General features: G+C 46.5%; 1 protein-coding gene across 2 annotated transcripts in view; it reads right to left on the reverse strand.

Annotated features, from left to right (window-relative positions):
• KIRREL3 (kirre like nephrin family adhesion molecule 3) overlaps positions 1 to 21,641 on the reverse strand; it is a 737,495-nt gene that overhangs the window by 98,670 nt on the left and 617,184 nt on the right. The gene's annotated exons all lie outside the window — the stretch shown is intronic.

The following is a 21,641-nucleotide window of genomic DNA, read 5'->3' on the forward strand; positions in this document are numbered from 1 at the left end:
GCAAAGTTTTTAAAGGCACCCAGCACTATGGCATAGAGGCACCAATTAGATTTGTTAGACAAGTGTGTGTGTGTGTGCGCGCAGCAGGATGTGCCTCTCTGCTGTCCCACCACCACTCCATTCGAGTGCTTCTCTTGGGGATTGTTGTCATTGCTTCCTCAGCATCTGTATCTCCCTGTCCCCACGGCTCAGACCCAGACAGCGACATCGTAACATCAACAGATCGTACAGCAAGTTGAGGGTGGATGGATGGAGAACCGCACTAGGAGCATCCCCGATATTCCAGACCACATCGCTGCCATGGCCAGGTGGCTCAGACAGCCCCCACCCCCCTCAGCCTTCCCCCTGGTGCTCTGTGGGAGCTGCGGTTTCTCTCTATGGACTGACAGGGGGCGTGCGGCCAAGTTGCAGCAATGCTCCTTCTGAATACTCACAAGAGGCCAAACCCTGACGTCTTTTCTCAGGCAGAGCCCCCCTCGACTTCTCATGGCAGTGCCCACAGCTCCAGTGGAAGTCAGTGAGAGCCGCAGGGTCTGAGCACCTTGCACGGCCCAGCCTGAGTGGGAATGAAGCGAGAACCTGAGATGAATTTCTGAGTGTTACAGCCCTGGAGGAGCTCCCCTCCAGGATGCTCACCAGGCTGCTGAACCAGTCTCAAGTGTTGGGTCCTAGGTGGTCTTGGATTGCGGGGGCTGGGCAGACTTTAGGCCTGTCTGTGGGCCTCCAGGTGCAGACCCTTTGTCTGACACCCCTTCTGGCAGTGGAGACCCCTTAGGCTCTGAAACCAGTGCTGGCTCCCCAGCTGCTGTGGCATGCTCCAGAGTTCCAATGAAGCTGGGGACCCTCTGATTTGCTGTTTCCCTCTTTGGGAGCTTTGTGACAGTATAGGCGAGTAACACACATTCTGGGAAGGAATCTCTAAACGCACACACTTTACACACAGAGAAAGCACAAGATAGATACAGATCTCTGGAAAAATAACAAACACCTGCATGTGAGACTCTGCCTCAGTTTCTTCCCTCCTCCTGAAAGCCCTGTGGATCTTAGTGTCTTCCAGAGTCCTGGCCTCTTGTGCGCACCCTCTCCTCTTGCCCAGTCTTGTTTTCTAGTTCTGCTCGAGCACACACAGATTCCCTCTTGCTTATAAGCACAGTTCTGGTCATGAGTCCCAGTGGCAGACCTCATCCCCCAGCCCTGCTGCAGTCATTTGCACAAGCCGCTTAGTTTGGGGGGTAGAGGTGGAGCCAAAAAGAGACATTACCAGTTAATATCCTTCCAGGGAGTTTCTCTTGTCCTGAAGGGGCAAGATTCTTCAACTGTTAATGTCTGTCCCATCCAGGACCACACATCCTGGGGCCTGACCCTGTCTCCTTAACAGAAGATGTATGATGCAAGGAGGCAGTGAAAGACAACCACAAGAGCATGAATGTACAGAATTCATGCCATCCAGGTGGAATTCACATGCTCACATGGACGTATCCCCGAGCATCACATTGGGATTGGGTGTATCATGCACTGGCAGCCCGCTTAGCAGAGAGGGCGGTCACGTGGCCTTCACTCCTGTGGGGGCTTTTACTGGGTGGGGATGGCAGATGTTTTGGCAGAATTGCTGTAGGAGTGTCCACTGCCCACCTGTGCTTGGTTAAGTGACCCTCATTGAACCAAGATGGATGACCTAGGAAGTTTCACACACTGTCTGATGACACAAGCATTTTGAAAGAGTTATTAGCAGTACACATGTGATCCTATTTGTATGCACTTACTTGCTCTCTTACCTCATTTATCTTCGTGCCTCTAACAGATGCTGACTGGCCACTTGAGGTTTCTCTGCCCTGCTGGGTTAGGAGGTTTTCAAATCAACTTCCCCACTCCCTCCTTCACTAATTAATCAAGTGACTTTGCTTTTATTTCTGCAGCTGTGTTTAGGGTGCTAATAAGCAAAGCCCCTCATCTCTTTAGGATGAAATCAGCTCCTCGCTAGATAAGGAAGAAGAATACCAGCTCTTCGCCTTGCTAGAGCTCACCATCTCCCTCAACATCTCAACGTGATGGAGAATTGTTAATTAATTAGCACAGGTCACTATTATCTTCAATACTCTACCGCTGGGGAAACTGCAGCTGCAGAAGACAAGCGAGTGGCTTACCAAAGATCCTACATCAAGTCACTGCCAGCACTGGGATTAGAGCCCACAAGGCCTGACTCCCATTCCCCTATGCTAACCATAATACTACACCCCCACTGGACACCAGCTAGGGTGTCAGAGGAGTCACAGATCAGGCCTCCCTCCCTCTCACCTCTCCAGTTGTTGCCCATCTATCTCTTTTCAAAACTCCTGGAGCACCCCATCCATTCGTGTGGCCCTGACTGCCTTTCCCCTCTCCTGGATTCTCTGCAACCACAGCTTCTGCTTTGCCCACTCCACTGAGCCTGCTCTTCCAAGGTCACTAAAGTCATCCCCAAGGGTCTCTTTTGCCTCCTCATCCTCCTTGGCCTCTACAACATGTTCAGAACAGCCAGTTACTCCATCCTTCCTGAGTCTCTCCCCCCGGGTGTCTACATCTCTATGCAGGGCTGTCTCTCCAGCTGCTTCTCAGGAGTCGCTGTTCCTTTGGATACTGGCTATTTTCTGTGTGTTTGGGGGTTCGGGATGGAGGAGATGGGGGAGGAAGGGGAAGCTGCATGACCTCGTCTCCACTGAAGCACATTTTGATGGCTAAAGCTGGGGGCAGGTCCCTGAAATCCACCCAACAGGCTCAGCTCTTTTGGAAATTTGCCACTTATTTTGGTGCCAGATGGGGGCTGAGCTCCTCTGCAAATATGCCCTACAGTCTCCTTCTATCCTGCTATCCTCTTCTACTTTCATGCTGCTTTCCTTCCATTATATACTCCTCCTCCCCACCTTCCCTTCAACCTGCGGAAGGGGGTAACAGTGAGGAGCTGGAAGCCGTACAATGACAAGCCTAGCTTAATTAATTCCTCTCCATGCAATTAAGAAGCTGTGAGGGATGAGTGCCTAATGGTGCAGGAAGTCCCATGTTTCATTATTAAGTTGGATGAAAGCATTTCATGAGGACTAAGTAACTGGCAGGCATGTAAGTTCATTGCCAAGCTGCATCCCACCTAAAATGCATGTCTGCAAGCCTAGGAAGAAAGGACCCTTGAGTCCAACTAACTATTACATTGTAATTACACTGTAAAGAAAGTGCCAACAGACTCAGTCAGTGAGGGGAGGTGTACTGAGATCTAGCTCTGGCCGAGAAGGGATTAATGGTGACTTGAAGGTTCAAGCAGTTTTCATAGACGAAATCAGAGACATAAATGAGTGCATCTGAGGTGAAACCCTGGCCCCACTGAAGTCAATGGAAGTTCTGGTATCCAGGTCTTCCCACGAATACTGTGAACAGCTCTGCATGGGAAGAGAGAGCTCAGAGTCCACCTTGCACAAGACTGTGCACTCAGTCCCTTACCTGCTTCTGTGCCTGACCACTTCCTCAGGTGCCAACCAATGACACTCCTCCTCCCACATTGCATTATCCAAGTCCCAAGCCTTAAAATCAGATTGCACTGGTAGAGTAGAAAAACAGACATAAAGCCACAAGTTGCATGGCATTTAAAGATGGACACACCGTAGACTCCCCTGCTATAAATACAACAAGGAGGGCAACAAGCTTGAGTTACAGGATACTGACACTTCTGGGGTATGGCTGAAGAAGTCCTTTCAGTAGGCCACAGCTGAAGGACCACCATACAGCGCAGGGTCCTAGAAAGAGATGTCACATGTCCCAAACTGGTTTTCCTCTTAGCCAAAGTTCCTCCACCCCCCATTGATCTGTGTGTGGGGACCCTTACCCATGCAGAGCCTCAGAGGGGTCAGTGTGGCTGAGGAATCTATCTATCTATCGATCACTCACTTTTATACTGCTGCCTATCACCGCAGCGTCTGAGCACCTTTCACGTAAAATCAATAGCAACAGTCCCTAGTGGACTGCCTATCTGGATTGGCTTGCGGGACTGAGGCGTTAGTCACCACCCATACCCCAGTTCTCGCTGACTCACATTCTTTTCCTTCCTCCAAAACACGTACAACGATAAGGTTATCATCTCTTTAAGTGCCCTCTTCCCTGGCATAAATGTTCTTGGACTCCTCTGAGGCTGACCTTTGTTGGCACATCCTCCCCAACTCTGTTACGCCAGATCTGTGCATGCATTTCATGTTGCTTACTCATTTCCTGGTGTGGTCCTGAAGCTACACGAGACCTTATTCACAGAGAGCATTTCTGACCCAGATGTAAACAGGAGACATAGGAATTCTCACGCGCGTGGTGGTTCTTGAGACCAAGCAAGTCCAGACAAATTCAAATAAGAATCTGATCTATAGGACACTTGCCTGAACAAAAGTGAGGTTTTCCAACTCTGATCTTCTGCCCTCACATTCATTTTGGGCTCCTTGTGTCACCAATACAACTCTACTACTTGTAACTCTTCTGCATGCTTAGCAGTGTCCCTTGTGGAGCTGTCAGAATAACTCTTCACTTGTCTGCTGGATGCTGTCTCTTTCTTGCTATAATTACTGGTTCATCATTGTCCATAAAGGAGAACATCTGCTGGCACTCCCACTGCAGCTGTCTTATGAGGGCTTTTCTTCCTCCAGCAACTGCTCCAGGAGAGACTGGTATATATTTGTGATGTCTTCTCTGATTGTAATTCACCAAGGCTTTGTGTAGCTCTCTGTATTCAGTTGACATAAGGCCTCATTTCCCCACCATTTATCCTGTTGTTCAAAAACCCCAAATCCTCACCACAGCAGAAATCACCCACACCCACCCACCACCCACAATACCACTATTGCCAAACTAGAAATATTTTGTAGTTTTGCCTTAAATATTTCTGTTCTATTCAGGTACCTTTAGGGCCCTCATCACCAGACCAGCTCGCAACCATTAATGGATTTTTAACCGGATAAAATTCAATGATGATTAATGCAAAGTAATGCCCACTGGAAAACTTAATCCTAACTACACACATAAAATGACGGGGTCTAAATTAGCACTTAAGAAAGATCTCGGAGTCATTGTGGACAGTTCTCTGAAAACATCTGCTCAACGTGCAGCGGCAGTCAAAAAAGTGAACAGAATGTTGGGAATCATTAGGAAAGGGATAGATAAGATAGAAAATATCAGATTGCCTCTATATAAATCCATGGTACGCCCATCTCTTGAATATTGTGTGCAGATGTGGCTGCCCCATCTTAAAAAAAAAATAAAAAAAGAAAGCTATAGTGGAATTAGAAAAAGTAGAGAAAAGGGCAAAAAATGATCAGAGGTATGGAACGGCTTCCGTATGAGGAGAGATAAATAAGATTTGGACTTTTCAGCTTGGAAAAGAGATGAATAAAAGGGGCTATGATAGAGATCTATACAATTATGACTGGTGTGGTGAAAGTAAATAAGCAAGTGTTATTTACTCCTCATAACACAAGAATTAGGGGTCACCAAATAAAAATTAATAGTCAGCAGGTTTAAAACAAACAAAAGGAAGTGTTTTTTTCACACCACACATAGTCAACTTGTGGAACTCTTTGCCAGAGGATGTTGTGAAGGCCAAGAGTATAACTGGGTTCAAAAAAGAACTAGAGAAGTTCCTTGAGAATAGGTCCATGAATGGCTATTAGCCTGGATGGGCAGGGATGCAAAACCATGCTCTGAAGTATCCCCAGCCTTTGTTTGCCAGAAGCTGGGAATGGGTGATAGGAGACTGATCACTCGACTACCAGTTCTGTTCATTCTCTCTGAAGCACCTGGTGTTGGCCACTGTCAGAAGACAAGATACTCTGCTAGATGGACCATTGGTCTGACCCAGTATGGCCATTCTTACGTTCTGATGTCACCTCTGTGAGGGAGTGAAATATTATCCTGATTTAACAGGTGCAGACTGGGCACTGGGTAAATGAAGTCATAAGACTTAATTTGCAATGGGATATGGGAGCTAAATGGATAAAGTTGACTAAAGCTGGGTGCTTCGGAACCAGGCAGATATCTGCATATTGGAGGGGTCTGCATGTGTGAGGTGTGAACGAATTTGGTGAGCTCCACATGACAAAGGAAGAGACCCAGCCTCGCAGCTCCAGACATGATGAGAGGTGTTAGGAAGTGCTGCTGCTAGCTAAGAATCCAACAGGATCATAAAACTACACACTATCTTCTCAGGCAGACAGGCAACCTTCTAAAATGGTGCAGATTCTGCTCCAGCCCATTGCTCGAATGCCAAGGCTTGCAGGTTGTGGGCTCGGACAGTTCACGTGACTCCCCGGTGGTTCAACCTTTGGCAGTGCTCTGGGCACTATGCTAGTGTAATCCACACACCTCCTGGGTGTGGTGCTCTGTCCTATCCAGTGGCACTAAGACCACTTAGAGCAGTGGCTCTCAAACTGTTTAACCGGTGACCCCTTTGACATAACAAGTCTCTGAGTGAAACCCCCCTTATGAATTAAAAACACTTTTTAATACATTTAACAGCATTATAAATACTGGCGGAAAAGCTGGGTTTAGGGTGAAGGCTGACAGCTCGCGACTCCCCATGAAATAACCTCGCAACCCCCTGAGGGGTCCCGACCCCTAGTTTGAGAACCCCTGACTTAGAGAGAGACTAATGAGCCTGCTACAGCCTTAGCTAACAGCCATGTGGCTTTTAGCTTATGCAGTAGAGGCTCATGCACTACGCTCCAGAGGCCCCAGGCTTGATCCCACCCACCGATGACTGGAGACTGTCAATGTTACACTACCTTTGGGGCATCTCTGCAGGCCACATACAGATATATGTGCTCTACAAAATGGCATCTTCCATACAGCGTGATCTCCAATGTATAGCGTTCAGGGGCCAAATAGAATCATCTCACAGCTTGGCGCCAACCCACAGGCACCAGCTGGACCACACTTTAATAGAGTAATTTTATAATCTACCACTGAAATGCAGACTGCTCTAGGGTGTAACCAAGCTGCTCCTGAACAGCAATAGAAACACAGGACAAGAGGCATATCTAATAGAAACAGCAGAGGCTGGCAGAAAATGATACTTCAAGATGGAGTTTGTCCAGGACACCAGAGTTCATACCCCTCATCTGGGAAAAATAAAATGGGTCTCTAGTGCACACAAGAAGTATGGATCTTAGTCTGATGAGAAGAAAAACCACAAGAAATGGCCCCTCCCATAACCCATCTATCCTGCTAGGGCCCCCAAACATCCACTACTGAATCACCAATCTGTTACTTTAGACTAGCTTCCCCCATCCAGTTACTGGAGCCTGTCTGTCCTTGCTAAGCTTGGCTGTCTAGCTAGCCCACAGCACAAGGAGGTTCAGCAGGAGGCTATGTACACGGTTATTTTACATTGTCGTGAATAATGGTTTATTTATATCTAGTTTTGAAGCTACAAGACTAAGAGCCAAATCCCAAATCCTGAGAACTCAAGAGACACAAAGACTGTGAGCAATGTATTTCCATCATGAAAAGCAAGAAGCTGGGGTGTGATATGATGCAGGGCCTCTCTGTTGAGTGATTTCCCAGGGATCGTATGGCTGACAGTCTGGACTAGACTCTGGATAGTGCTACAGCAGGGCAGAAATTGTTACAAAAATATGGCCACCATTCCATTCAAGATGGAAAATTTCAGCAGGGTCAGGGCTGCCCGGGGGTGGGGGCAAGTGGGGCAATTTGCCCTGGGCCCTGCAGGGGTCCTCACGAGAATATAGCATTCTATAGTATTGAAACTTTTTTTATGGAAGGGGCCCCCAAAATTGCTTTGTCCCAGGCCCCCTGAATCCTCTAGGCAGCCCTGATCAGGGTATTCAAGAAGCCCTATCTCATAGCCCCATCTCGTGGTGGGGTTTCATGTGGGTAAGGGCCAAAATGCACTGATGGAGGTGAGAGAGGTTACATGAGTCTGATCCACATATAAAACTAGAGAGATAAGAGTGCCTCTGAAGAGCACAGAGCCCTGTTGCTACTGCACCTGGAATATTGCTCAGTTTCAGAAAGATGTAGAAAACCGAGCAGCCGAAATGGCACACAGATTAGAGGCTAAAGCATATGAGGAGAGACTAAGAGAGGTAATTTTATATAGTCTAGAAGAGACCCTGGGGAACACAATCACAATCTATAAATGCCTTCAACGTAAAACTATAAACAAAAAGAGAAAATGGTCCATAATCTCAGAAGATGGTAAGACAAGGAGTATTGGCCTGATGCCAAGAGAGGAAATACTGAAGCTGGCTAGATATTAGGCAGAAGTTCTTAACCGCAAGAGCAATTGTGACAGTGGAATAGACTCCCAAGGGAGACGGCTGAGGCTGCAGACATTCACTAACAGGTTAGAGGAGATGCTGGCACGAATGATGGAAGGAGAGAGTCTTGCAGAAAAGCAGGGAGACAACTTTTTCTGACCCAGATTAGGTAGGTAAGGGAAAGGAAAGACCTGAAGTTACAGATTGGTTCCCTCTTCTGCTCTGGAGGATGTAACCAGCAGCAGCACTTGAGGGATAAGGGGGAAAGAATTTGCCCTCAGCCAAAATATTTCTGAAGAGGGAACAAGTGATCAAAAATCAGATGAGGCACATGCAGGTATAGTTCCATATAAGGCTTCATTTCAGTCACACTTTGTTATGATTTATCATTTATAATAGTTAATAAAAGGTGAATAAATCACTGATAGGTGTTATAAGCATGTTACAGGCATGACTAGTCTGTGTCAGAGATGACTATGAGCACGTCAGTAGAAGGTGGTACAGGTGGCTATGTGCCATGGGTACAAATGATCTGTTAATAATCTATAGCAGCTAACCATTTATTAATACATACTAATAATTTATAAACTATTTACATATGGAACCTTAAGAGAAAGTGTGACTGTAATTTTTTAGGAAGTTCAAAACAATTTGACCAACTTTTTACACACCGGGATTCTGGGTTTGCAGACCCAGAGGTTTTGAACAAGTCTCTGAAGCAGACCTGAACTCTAGATTTTTCATAGATCATCTGTTACTAATAATATGCCATTCAGGAGCAGGACTGGGCATGGAAGGATATGGACAATCTCTGAAAAACAGGCTGTATCTGGAAGGTGGAAACATGGGCAGAGCTAAATGAACAGAATGTATTTCTGTGTCATGATGCAAAACGTGATACCAGCTAATGTTCACACATTTTGGGAGCAGTGATTAATTTAGCATTAGTTTTCACATTTCCCTCCCAATTCACAGTCATTTCCATGATGTTTTCCAAGTTCCCAAGAAAATTTCATAAAACCGCACACAAATTTTGCCTTTTTGGTAAGAGACAATGAGGCTGATGGAGAGTCTAACAAACAGAAATTGATTTTAGTGGGCTTTGGGTTAGGTCCTGTGTAAATGTATGCCTCACCTCCATACTTACCAATGAAAACACCTTTTTGATGCTGCAAAAAAGGGGTCATTAGGTAAGATGACAGGTTGGTTTTAACCTGAGTGAAAGAAACCCACCTCTCATCTCTGGTGAAAATGGCCAAGGCAAGGGTGGAAGAATAGCCTAGTGGGTCAATTAAATTATTTGCTCGGGGTCCCGCAGAAAGTGTCCAATTGAACCCAATCCACTAGATGTGCATTCTCCTCCCGACACACACACTCCAGGTTGAATTTCATTTTGTTATTTTCCTGTCCACATTTCTAACCTCTCTCAACCCCTCTGCAGTTATTTTCTCTATCCTCCCTCTGGCATGCAGCATCTCCCAATTCAGTATTTTCTGCAAATTTAATTGGCCCGCATGATGGAGAAAAACAAGTTCCAACCAGGAAATAGATTTTCAGTTCCAAGCTTCAAAGGGGTTATTACAGACAGCAAGGAGAAAACAATGATTAAAAAAATATGAAAAATACCTTTGCTGGGTCCTTTTAAGTATTGAATACTTATAAATAAGGAGAAAAAAAGAACTACAAGCAGATATTCTCCAGAGAAGCAGCATTTTTCTGGGTGAACTGATTACTTTCCAGCTAAAAGTGCAAGCAAACAACGCCCCCATTCTGGGAGATGTTTGCTTGTGAATAAAGGCTTTTTAAAACATGTCATTTCTGTTACTGCAGCCAAGCCTGATATTTAAAGGGAATGTAACATGGAGCATGACATCCCAAAGGACTGAACTCCTGGCTCACAGGAAGAGCACATTCCAAATCCAGCATCAGGAGTCTTTACTTTCTTCTGTGTGTATTAATGCTAAGATCCTTGGAGACTCAAGAGGTCTGCAGGCACAGAACCAGCATAGCCCAGGTAGAAGTAATGCCAGTGTGCCGCAAGCCTAGGATGACCGGATGTCCCTATTTTATAGAGATACTCATGATATTTGGGGCTTTGTCTTATTACTCCCCACCCCCATTCTGGCTTTTCACACTTGCTCTCTGTTCACCCTGGAAGGTCTACTTGTAAGGAGAGGCGTGTGATCTCCATGACCCAATGAGCCCTCGGCCTCTCTGGCAACAAAGAGAGAAATCAACATGATTACAGTGGTGGTTTTCTTTACTGTGGGCACTGGCCTGGACTGAGAGCCAACTAGCAACTTCACAGTGGCCCCCTGTCATAGCATTCTTTCTCAGATCTGAACCTTAGAGTTCAGAAAATGAGATACTAGCATGAATTTCCCTAAGCTTAATTACCAGCTTAGATCTGAAAGACTGCCACCACCCAAAAATATAGTGTTTTGGGGCACTCTGACCTCCCCAACCTTCCCTGGGGACCCCAAGAACCCAGACCCCTTGGGTTCTTAAAACAAGGAGAAATAAACATTCCCCCACCTTCCCCCTCTCAGAGCTTCCCTCCCTGGGCTCTCCTGAGATACAGATCTAACCTCTTAAATCACCATACAGAGAAGCATCTCCCTTCCCTTCCACAAAGAGGCTAACAGATTCAAGGAAACCAGAGAGAGATTTTCTCTCTCCCCCTCCCGTCTCCCCACCCGTCCTGGTGAGTTATCCCAATCCCTTGGGATAAAACAAGGGAAACAGAGAAAAAAACAATTAATCAGGTTCTCTAAAAAGAAATCTTTTAATAAAAGAAAGGAAAAAGTAAAGAATTATCTCTGTAACTTCAAGATGTCAATATACAGGGTCCTATAGCTTACAGAAACCAGAAAGAGACTTTCCCCCCAGTACCAATACAAATCAAAATATTCCCAGCAACTACACATATAAAAATTAACCAGTCAGATCCACAATTGCAAATAGAGTAAAACAATTAAAAAAAGAACCTAAACCGCCTGTTTTTTACTCACTACTTGAAAAGAGACTTAGAGAGCCTATAGTAATGTCTGGTCTCTCTCAGACCCTCCGAGAGAAGACCAAAGAACAAAGAACTCACACCCAAACTTCCCTCCACCCGAATTTAAAAGTATCTTGTTTTCTGATTGGTCTTCTGGTCAGGTGTCCAGTTTCCTGTTTGTAACCCTTTACAGGTATAAGAGACATTAACCCTTAACACTCTGTTTATGACACCCCCAAACAGCTGCTGAAAGGTGCCAGTGTTTGGCTAGGACTAACCTGGGCAGCAATCAAACTGGTATGGTAATGGCAAGGGTGTGCCATGAACAATTGTCCTGAGGACAGCCGCAAGAAATCCCAGAGCAGGTGCTTAGCAGAGACATCTGTGCAGAAATTAAAAATGCACATGATGAAAGGGTGGGATGGAATCTAGGATTTTCTCCTCCCAAAATACATGCATAATCCAGCCTGCCAGGCCTTGCCCTCTACTAGTAGAGAACAGCGAGACAATCACAAGAGACAAGGAGGATGTGGAAAAATTGGAAAGAGTCCAGCGGAGGGCAACAAAAATGATTAGGGGGCTGGGGCACATGACTTATGAGGAGAGGCTGAGGGAACTGGGATCGTTTAGTCTGCAGAAGAGAAGAATGAGGGGGGTTTTGATAGCTGCTTTCAACTACCTGAAAGGGGGTTCCAAAGAGGATGGCTCTAGACTATTTTCAGTGGGAGCAGATGGCAGAGCAAAGAATAATGGTTTCAAGTTGCAGTGGGGAGGTTTAGGCTGGATATGAAAGTTTAGGAAAAACTTTTTCACTAGGAGAGTGTGAAGCACTGGAATGGGTTACCTAGGGAGATGGTGGAATCTCCTTCCTTAGAGGTTTTTAAGGTCAGGCTTGACAAAGCCCTGGCTGGGATGATTTAGTTGGTGTTGGTCCTACTTTGAGCAGGGGGTTGGACTAAATGACCTCCTGAGGTCCCTTCCAACCCTGATATTCTATGATTCTATGATTTCACTGCATTGTGTGCTACGTTGTCTGTCTCGCTAGTACTGAGCTCAAGGATGAATTCTGAGCTATATACAGAAGCCTGTCAGACCTTGCATCCATCACAAGGTAGCAGCACTTTGACTGTCCCTGGTAATTACTACACCACTACGTCACGCAATGCTGGGAAACCTGCTAAAAGATGGATAGGGGAGCAATGAGGTTTTTGGACTGGTGAGTCTTGGGGGCAGGGCTAGCTCTCACCCTCTCATTCCTCATTAGAAGGGCCAGGGGAGAGGGTGGAGCTGGGGAATGTTTCCTGCACACAGCCGTCTTTGCCTGCTCCAGTGGCTGGGCTGGAAGCGCACAGGCTGCAGGGGGTTCTCCTGAGCTGGGGAGTGGGCTGGTGCCTTCCCCTCTGATCTCCCAGGACCCGCTTCTGAGGTCTCCCATGTGGTTCCTCTTTGCTTCTGGGCACCCCACAGCCCCCCCGATCCCAAAGATCAGGAGCCCACTCCCACCATGATGAGGCCTGTTTTAGGGCTTTAGCGAGTGCTGATGATGGGGCCGGGGCCACGGCAAGGTAGAGGCCACACAGCGCCCCATGGATCCAGGTACCTTATGCAAAGCATCCTCCCCTCCATTACCAGTGCATGCAGGAATCAGCTGGCTGCTGCCATCTCTTAGATGGGGGCCAAGCTGCTTCAGTGGAGTTTATACCTTATCCAGTGGCGTCTTCCCATTGCTACCCAAACTTTTTATCTTTTCCCCTCATATATAGAGCAAAACCTGTAAGGCCAGACCCTCAGCGGAGATACATAAGCACAGATCTACTGATGTCAATGGAACAACATAGATTTACCCCAGCTGGCCCTGGCGTTTTTCGGTTTAAGTGACTTTCATTTCAGACTCAGGAAAACAACAAGGAAAAAAGTACAAATATAATGTCTCTATCACACCCCTTCTCCCCCATCATTCTGCCCCTGAGACACAAACTGGTAGCCCTCCCATGTAGCAAGGAGGAAGACAGCGCACAGAAACAGAACAGTGTCTCTCCTTCCCATCACATAGCTACATACTCCACAGACCTGGGGCCTGGCTCTTCCCTCACCTACACCAGTTTGGCCCCCGTGTAAACCTACTGAGTTAAATGGAGTCATGCTGGATTTACATCAGTGCCAGTGAGAGGAGAATCAGGCCCCCTAAGCTTCACATGAAACAGCATCCTACCAGCAAAAGACTGCATCAATCTTTACCAATCCCAGAGTGGGGCAGGCCCTTACTATTGAAAAAGTCTAAACAAATGTTGCTGAGACAGAAAAAATGAAGCATTTACTCTGATCTGTGGAAGATAGATTGATTGATTTGCATCGTCACGGATAGATAGATAGCACCTCTGTCATGCTTCAGATGCCTTTGGCATAAGCTATACATGCAATCACATTATAAAAAAGTTAAACAAGACCATTTTGTTCCTCCAAGCCACTCCAGCGTTAACATCTGCTCCCCTTTGGCGAGCCCTCAGGGCTGGAAGAGCCTAGAACTGCTTCCAAAGGGGGGGAGTTATACAGCAATTTGAGTCCACTGTTTCAAGTCAGCAATGCAATGTCCATTAAAGTGCTGCCATTTAGAACCCGTGACCCCAATCCCTCAGGAAAGCTCTGTTTACATTGACCGAAGTCTGTCTGGCCTAAACTTATTTGTGTGTATCAACAATCTTTAAATTTTTCATTGTTGCATCCATTATTCAGTACCATAGATTTTAGTCAGATGCTTGTTTTTAGCTTGGGAAGCCACGATCAATACGCCTGGCAGCTCTGCCTGCTAGACTGAGCGGTTGAGATCACACGGCATGGGCATATCACCACATGTCACTAGAGCTGGGTGTTTTCCCATCTCAAATCAGGATCAAAAGTCAAAATCTCAAAAATTGGCATGAACTGAAAATCCAAAACCAATTTCAGTTGGGTCAATCAAACATTTCTTTTGGATTACTTCAAAGCATTTCTTTACAATTTTGACCGTATTTACCTATTTATTTCAGGGCAGGTGGAAGGTCAGGGGCTTCGTGGGTGACTCTTACCATGGTCCAGCTTCTGGTCTGGCCAGGGGGTGGTGCTTAGGAGGAAGAGGGGGAGCAGGGGACGGAAGAGGAAAGGAGGAAGGGCAGGACCACAGAGGAGGGCGGGGCTCCTGCATGTGTCCTGCTTTTGCCTTTTGAAAAGGTGATCACCCTAAACCTCCTGTGCATCACAACCATTCCCTGAATATTTGTCAGAATAAAAACCTGCATGAACGTTCACAGGCAAGCGAACAAAAAGGGCCAGGGCCAGGTCTGCAAGTCAAATTTAGTGAACATGTTCGTAAATACCTCTCTCTCTCTCTCTCTATCCCTCCCCTCCTCTATCTATCTCCCACAGAATACAAAAGCAAGCCAGATACCTGAAGATGCTAATTATTATTATTATTAGGTTATTCTATATATTGCAAGGATACTACGGGGTTTTAGTAATTCTCTGTGCCTGGCAACTTCTCACTGATGCAACTCCCATTATTTCCAAGTATCCAAAGTCATGCTAAGCCATTCCCTTTTCCTCTGCTTTAAACTTACAAGCTTCTGAATCACCTCTTAATTTCTCAGCATTTGGGAGCTCATCCTGGATAACTCAAAACCAAATACTTTAATACTCTGGCTTTATTTTAAAAAAATCTTGGAAAGATGTTTTTCCCAAGACACTTCTTCAGCAGGCTCTGTTTTCTGTTCCCTACCTGTACCACCGAAGCTCGGCTTCTGTCCAACTTCATCCCAGCTCCCCCCTCCAGTCAGTGATCCCTTAACGAAAATGAGTTCTAATTGGTACAGTTTTGTAATTGCTCCTTCCAGAGGCGCCCGCTCCATCAACTACTAGCTGACAATTGCATCAATTATATTGATTTTACTTTGTTGTCGTCAATACTGTACCGCAGATAAATGCAAAACTAGTCCAGGCCTGTCTCTCTGATTGGCTGACATTGCTTAAGCAGGAGCTAAAGTCACTTTAAAGCTGTCTCCTTGTTCAGGCCTCAAAGGTTACTTTTGGAGTTTGAGGCTGGGCAGACTAGACAATAATTGATCAATGTACAATTTCTGAAACCAAAATAAAGGTCAGTTCGCACTCATGCAAGCATATAAAGGCTAAAATTACCTGATCTGAAGCTCATAGATTTTAAGGCCACAGAACCTCGTGCACCCACTGTTGTAATAGACCCCTAACTTCTGGTTGAGTTACTGAAAGACTCAAATCATGATTTAAAGACTTCAAGCTACCGAGAATCCACCATTTACTCTACTTCAAACCAGCAAGTGACCTGTGCCCCACATTGCAAAGGAAGGTGAACCCCCCCTGGGTCTCTACCAATCTGACCAGGGGGAAAACTCCTTCCTGACCTCAAATATGGTGATCAGTTAGACCCTGAGCATGTGGGCAAGACCACCAGGCAGACACCTGGGAAAGAATTCTCTGTAATAACTCAGAGCCCTCCCCATTTAGTGTCCCATCTCTGGCCATTGGAGATATCGGCTAATAGCAGTTGTGGATGGGCCATATGCCATTGTAGGCAACTTCATCATACCACCCCCTCCAAGAATTTATCAAGCTCAGTCTTAAAGCAAATGGAAGTCAGTGGAAAATCTGCTAATCTGGAGACACTGAGCACTTTTCATCCCATGAAGTGACTCGCCTCAGTAAGGATCACAGCAGGCAACTGGGTGTCAGGATTCTGGGTTCTAGTCCCAGTTCTGTCCTGTCTCACTTTGGGTGAAATTCACCCCTGTGCAAAGGCAGGGCTACCTGGGCCTCTGCATGAGGGTGAATTCACCCCACTGAACGTCTCCCTGCTTCAATTCAGTCCTCTGTAAAATGAGGCAATAGCACTCTCCAGCTTGAACAACTAATGTGTGTGAGGCACTGAAGTCATTGGGTGAGAGGGGACATTAGTAGAGTTAATTACTTTTACTAGGGCAGTGCCTGTGGCTTGCATTGTGCAGCAAGCTGTACACACACATACACTCACACACACACACGCTGCCCACGTACTCTATAGGTACAACCGTTGTGGTGAAGGGTGGGCACGAGAGGTCTAACGCCTCACGCTCCTGCTATGGCGCTGATTCCTCCACGAGTTACCACCAGCCTTTTACCATGGGGCTGGGTGACGGCTGCTAGCTTGGCCAACCCAGCAAGGCTTGAACCAGAGACCTCCCAAGCTAAACGCATACACTGCCGCAGTTTGAGCTACACCTCCGAGGCTCGGGAGCTGGAACAACTCTCACTCTCTGTGGATCGGGTGCAGAACAGCACCTGTACCACATACGCACCAGTAGGCTGCACACTTCCTCCAGAGAAAGAAAACTCATCCTGAGCCTCTGAAGCCTCTAGATGTTCCAGTCCTGGATGAGCCCTCACATACGTCACAGCCTCCGTTTTTGGCCAACACACCCAAGATTGACATCCCGCTAGAATGGCCATTCTGATTAAGCATTTTCCAGCTAAGTAGAATGCGCTGTGATTTGTAATTAACAATACAAAATAAAACAGTGGCTTGTTGTATAAATTGTGTTTACTCAGAAGGATGGAAAACGAATAAATATTTTGTTGGCCACATTTTAATTGCTTAATGAAAGTACAGAGAACATCCTGTTCTCTGGCCGTTGATTGCCACAAATTGAGTGTAGAATGCATTTGTTGATTTATTACCAGCAATAATTTCAATTACTAGCATTGTGATGTGAAAGTCCTTCTTCCCTAGATGAAGAAGTGAGCGCTTTATCTAAATGTAATAACTCCCAGCCAGCAGCAGGACTTGAACGTGGGACATTCTCTACCACAGTATAGCCCTCTGCTACTACAGCTGAAGGATGACTAGAGATATAAAAGGATGTCAGCACTGTGCTGTATAATGCATAGGCACCCTGCCACCGACTGGAATTCACAGCCCTGAGGTAGGCACCCGTGCTCCCAGTGCATTTCATGGGGAGAGCTAGGTACCTAAGCAAGGGATCGTCAGACACCAACAAGCTGAGCAGGGAGCTGCCTATGCTAACCAGGAATGAAATTCAAAGGAAAGGGGTGGGACTTAGCATTCAGATCCCCAAGGTTTATGGGCTCCTAACTCCCACTGATCTAGGTCTTTGGCCAGAGGGAGAAATACTTTTGTGGATCAAGCAGTAACAGTAAGCTATTATCCTCTATGTCGACTAGCCAGTGGAGGGAGACATCACACACACACACACACACACACATACACTTTACAAGCACTGTTTCTAAAACACCCAGGCTTGCTAGAGTGACTGGTTCTAATCCACATGGAAGAGTTCAACCCTTCCCAGGGTCCCCCAAGGATCATGCAGTTTATATCACTGTGGTCTTTCATTTTTGGCCTTAGAAACCTCACAATGCAAGAAATGGTGACAGTCTGGGTTTGAACCAATCCCATCCCAGAAGCTCAGCTCTTTGAAGTAAAGGCATATCATTATTAGTCATTCACAGCAGAGATGCTGATAACTTTCTAGGGATAACAACCTGAACCACAGAACATCAGCAGGGTTTGGAACCCAGCAACAAAAGCACTGACCTCTCTCATGTGAACCAAAGGAGCAACTCCATTAGCAGGTCGCAGTATTAAACAGTTATCATCTGTGTGGAGTAGACACGAGAGGGGAACCTAACACACACATTACAAGAGTGTCACACTGAGCACTGCAGGGCAAGACCTTGGTCTGTTACTGGCTGCAATGAGAAGTGATCAGATACTGGGAACTGAGCATTGAATCTACAATAACAATAGTAAACACCCAAATACCCCGAGAGAACCTGCTTCAAATACCAAATTCTCCTCTGACTGCACAACCCCAGCTGTTACCTACCACCCCACACTGGAACCCATACAGGGTATCCTCAAACAACTACAACCCATACTTGTTTGGGACCCCATCTTGAAAGAAATTATCCCTGAACCCCTCCTTCCATCCTTCAAACAACCCCCTCTCCAAGCTCATCATCAGAAACAAGCTCTGCACAGACCAGGACACATCAACTGAAAATGGCACCAGAGCCTTCCAGACCAACAGATGAAAAACCTGCAGATGTATCTCTACTGGTGTAATGATCAATACCCGCCACAATGCACCTTTCGAGATCCCTGGGTCCTACACATACCTATCACAACAAGTGATGTACCTCATGCAGTGCACTAAATGCCCCAATAGCAATGATGTGAGTGAAACCAATCAATCACTGCACTCTGGGATGAACTCACGCAGGAAAATGGTAAAATACAAAAATATCAAGTCACCTGTGGGCGAACACTTTTCACAAAGCAATCGCTCTTCATCTGACACCGCAGTCCTCATCCTCAAAGGAAACCTGTACAACACTTTCAAAAGACAAGCCTGGTGCTTAAATTCATTACTCTGCTAGACACTAAAAATCACGGACTGAACAAGACACTGGATTTGATGGCTTATTTTGCAACAATCTGTAAAACAGTGGGTCTCAGTCAGGGGTATATGTACCTCTGGGGGCATGCAGAGGTCTTCCATGGGGTACATCAACTCATCTAGATATTTGCTTAGTTTTACAACAGGCTACATAAAAAGCACTAGTGAAGTCAGGACAAACTAAAATTTCAAACAGGCAATGACTTGTTTGTACTGCTCTATATACTATGCACTATAAGTACAATAGTTATATCCCAGATGATTTATTTTATAATTATATGGTAAAATGAGAAAGGAAGCAATTGTTCAGTACTAGTGTGCTGCGACACTTTTATATTTTGATGTCAGATTTTGCAAGCAAGTAGTTTATAAGTGAGGTGAAATTTAGGGTATGGAAGACAAATCAGCCTCCTGAAAAGGGTACAGTCATCTGGGAAGGATGAGAGCCACTGCTGAAACTCATTAACAACCCTTCCCGCATCTGCTTTCCCCATCACCCCTCCTTTCCTCTCTATGACTGGAGGAGTAGTAAGGGGCCACGTTGCCTTGGATGGTCCCGCGAAATGTGTGTTAGCTACTTGTGTTAAACAATTTGTTCCACCTTGTATTTAGCTGTGACACACTGAGTTAGACTAGGGTTACTCTAGAGAACTTACAGCAGAACACCTGTACTGATGCAGCTGCAAGACATCTCGTGTAGCTGCTCTTTGCCGACAGGAGAGGGCTCTCTCACAGACATAATTAAACCACCCCCAAGGAGCAGCGGGAGAAGCTCTCCTACCAACATAGCACTGTGCATGCTACCACTTATGCCAGTGAAACTTCTGTCGCTCAGGGAGCTGTTTTTTTCACATCTCTGAGTGACATAAATTCTGCGGACATAAGTGGCAGCATAGACACAGCCTTAGTTTCCCAGACCCGAAGATGAGCTCTGTGTAGCTCAAAAGCTTGTCTCACTTACCAACAGAAGCTGGTCCAATAAAAGATATTACCTCACCCATCTCGTCTCTCTAATAATAACCACTAACATTTCTATGGTGTCTTTTATAACTAGGATCCCAAAGCCTTTCATAACTGTAACGTAATAGAGACAGTGCAGACATTTCTGGGGTGGATGACAGCGGCCAAATCAGACACGGCGCATTGCCCAGCAGTGGGAATTTCAGCGAAGAGGACCTGTACAAACTCCATCTCTTATAAGATGTGCAACTCAACAGGTGTTTAATATCCCCACAGAGCACCAGTGCAGGAACGTCTCCCGAGAAAGGCCTCGCACATCACATAAACAGCTGATCTCCATCAGGAGGACCAAGGGCTGAGGTGAGCCAGCTATGATTCAAACCTGTGGTCTGGGGGTATCCACAGTCCTGATTCTCAGCTGATAGCATTTGCTCTGCCCTTGGGGAAACGGCGACCCCAGGTGCCAGGCAGTGGTGGGGATCAGCCAGAGGTTGGAAGACGGCAGCAGGCTATTCTGGCAGCCGGCACAGATGAGGGATAGAACTTGCCTACTTGTGAAGCTGCTTCCCTGGCAGAGGACATTACTGACTGCAAACAAGTGGTGTGCAGCACCAGGACATCAGCTAGGTCTCCGCCACCACACTACAGTGTCGGCTTTCAAACCGTCCCCTGCAGCATGGCAAGGAGCTGTCTAGTGTGAAAGTCACAAAGCTGCTGTTCCATTGGAGCTAGAATTGTCAATTCATTGTCCCCTTCCTCCTAAAGCCATCTGCCTTGTGACATTCTTCCTTTCTTCCCTTCACCAGACACCCCTGTGCTCTGAGCTTCACTTCACAGCCCCCATGTCTGGCACGCTAAGCCAGTTGGATATGTTCTTGCCGAGCGCCTCCTGTGAGTGACAGGCTATCGGGAGATGATTGACGAGGCACCTGGGGCCAAGTGCACATCACACTTCCCCCTGAATGGATGCGGGGTGATGCATTGCCCAAATTATTTCTTTATTAAGAGTAAATTTCCATAATGGTGATATATTGTGTCACTCCTCTTCTCCTGCCTGCCTCCCTCCCTCCTAATGAAGACATGTGGTCCCTGCAAAGCCCTCTATTGTTCCTTAGCCATATGTTAGACTCGTTCCCTCAGTGCCATGCAGCCAGGCTCATTTATCAGCTGGTACTGACTTTAAGTAATCTCCACGCCGTCAAAATTACACAGCTGGGCCTTCCAGATCAGATCATTGAAGCATTAATCAAGTTCAGGAGGGCAAGACCCTGAGTAAAGCACTTAAGTTCCCAGTCACTGACTTGCTTCTCCAGGGAATGTGGTCTCTGGTGGGTATGGAAGAAGGATTCGGGGGGGGGGAGGTGTTAAGAGCTTAGTATCCATGCCTAGAGCAGAGTAGCATTGCTGCTGCATACTCCCCTGCTGTCAGCCAGCCCGGATGTTATAGCCCAGAAGAGACACTCCTGAGCCTCTAATGGAAGGATCCAGCTGGGTGGCAGTGGCTCTTGTCCTTCCTATCCTCAGCATGGGCTGGAGGTTCAGAAGATGCTCAGCACTGGCCCACCTCTACTCCCATTGAAGTCAGCAGAGCATTGGCCCAACTCTGCTCCCATTCAAGTCAAGGCTAAAACCTCTGTTGACATCACTGGGAGCAGACAGGTCAATGTTACGTGCTTTTCTGCACAATTCGAGGGTGGAAAAAATGGCTACTCACTTCCTTGTAACTGCTGTTCTTCGAGATGTGCTGTTCATGTCCATTCCAATCAGGTGTGTGCACAGTCGTCGGAAAGTTTTCCCTTAGCAGCTCTCATCGGGTCGGCTGTGGAGCCCCCTGAATGGTGCCTTCATGGTGCTCAATATATGACCCAGCCGAACGGGCCCCTCCTCAGTTCCTTCTTGCCGGCTACTCCAACAGAGGGTTCGGGGGTGGGTATTGGAGTGGAC

This window comes from Gopherus flavomarginatus, chromosome 13 (assembly GCF_025201925.1).
Source record: "Gopherus flavomarginatus isolate rGopFla2 chromosome 13, rGopFla2.mat.asm, whole genome shotgun sequence".
NCBI lineage: Eukaryota > Metazoa > Chordata > Testudines > Testudinidae > Gopherus > Gopherus flavomarginatus.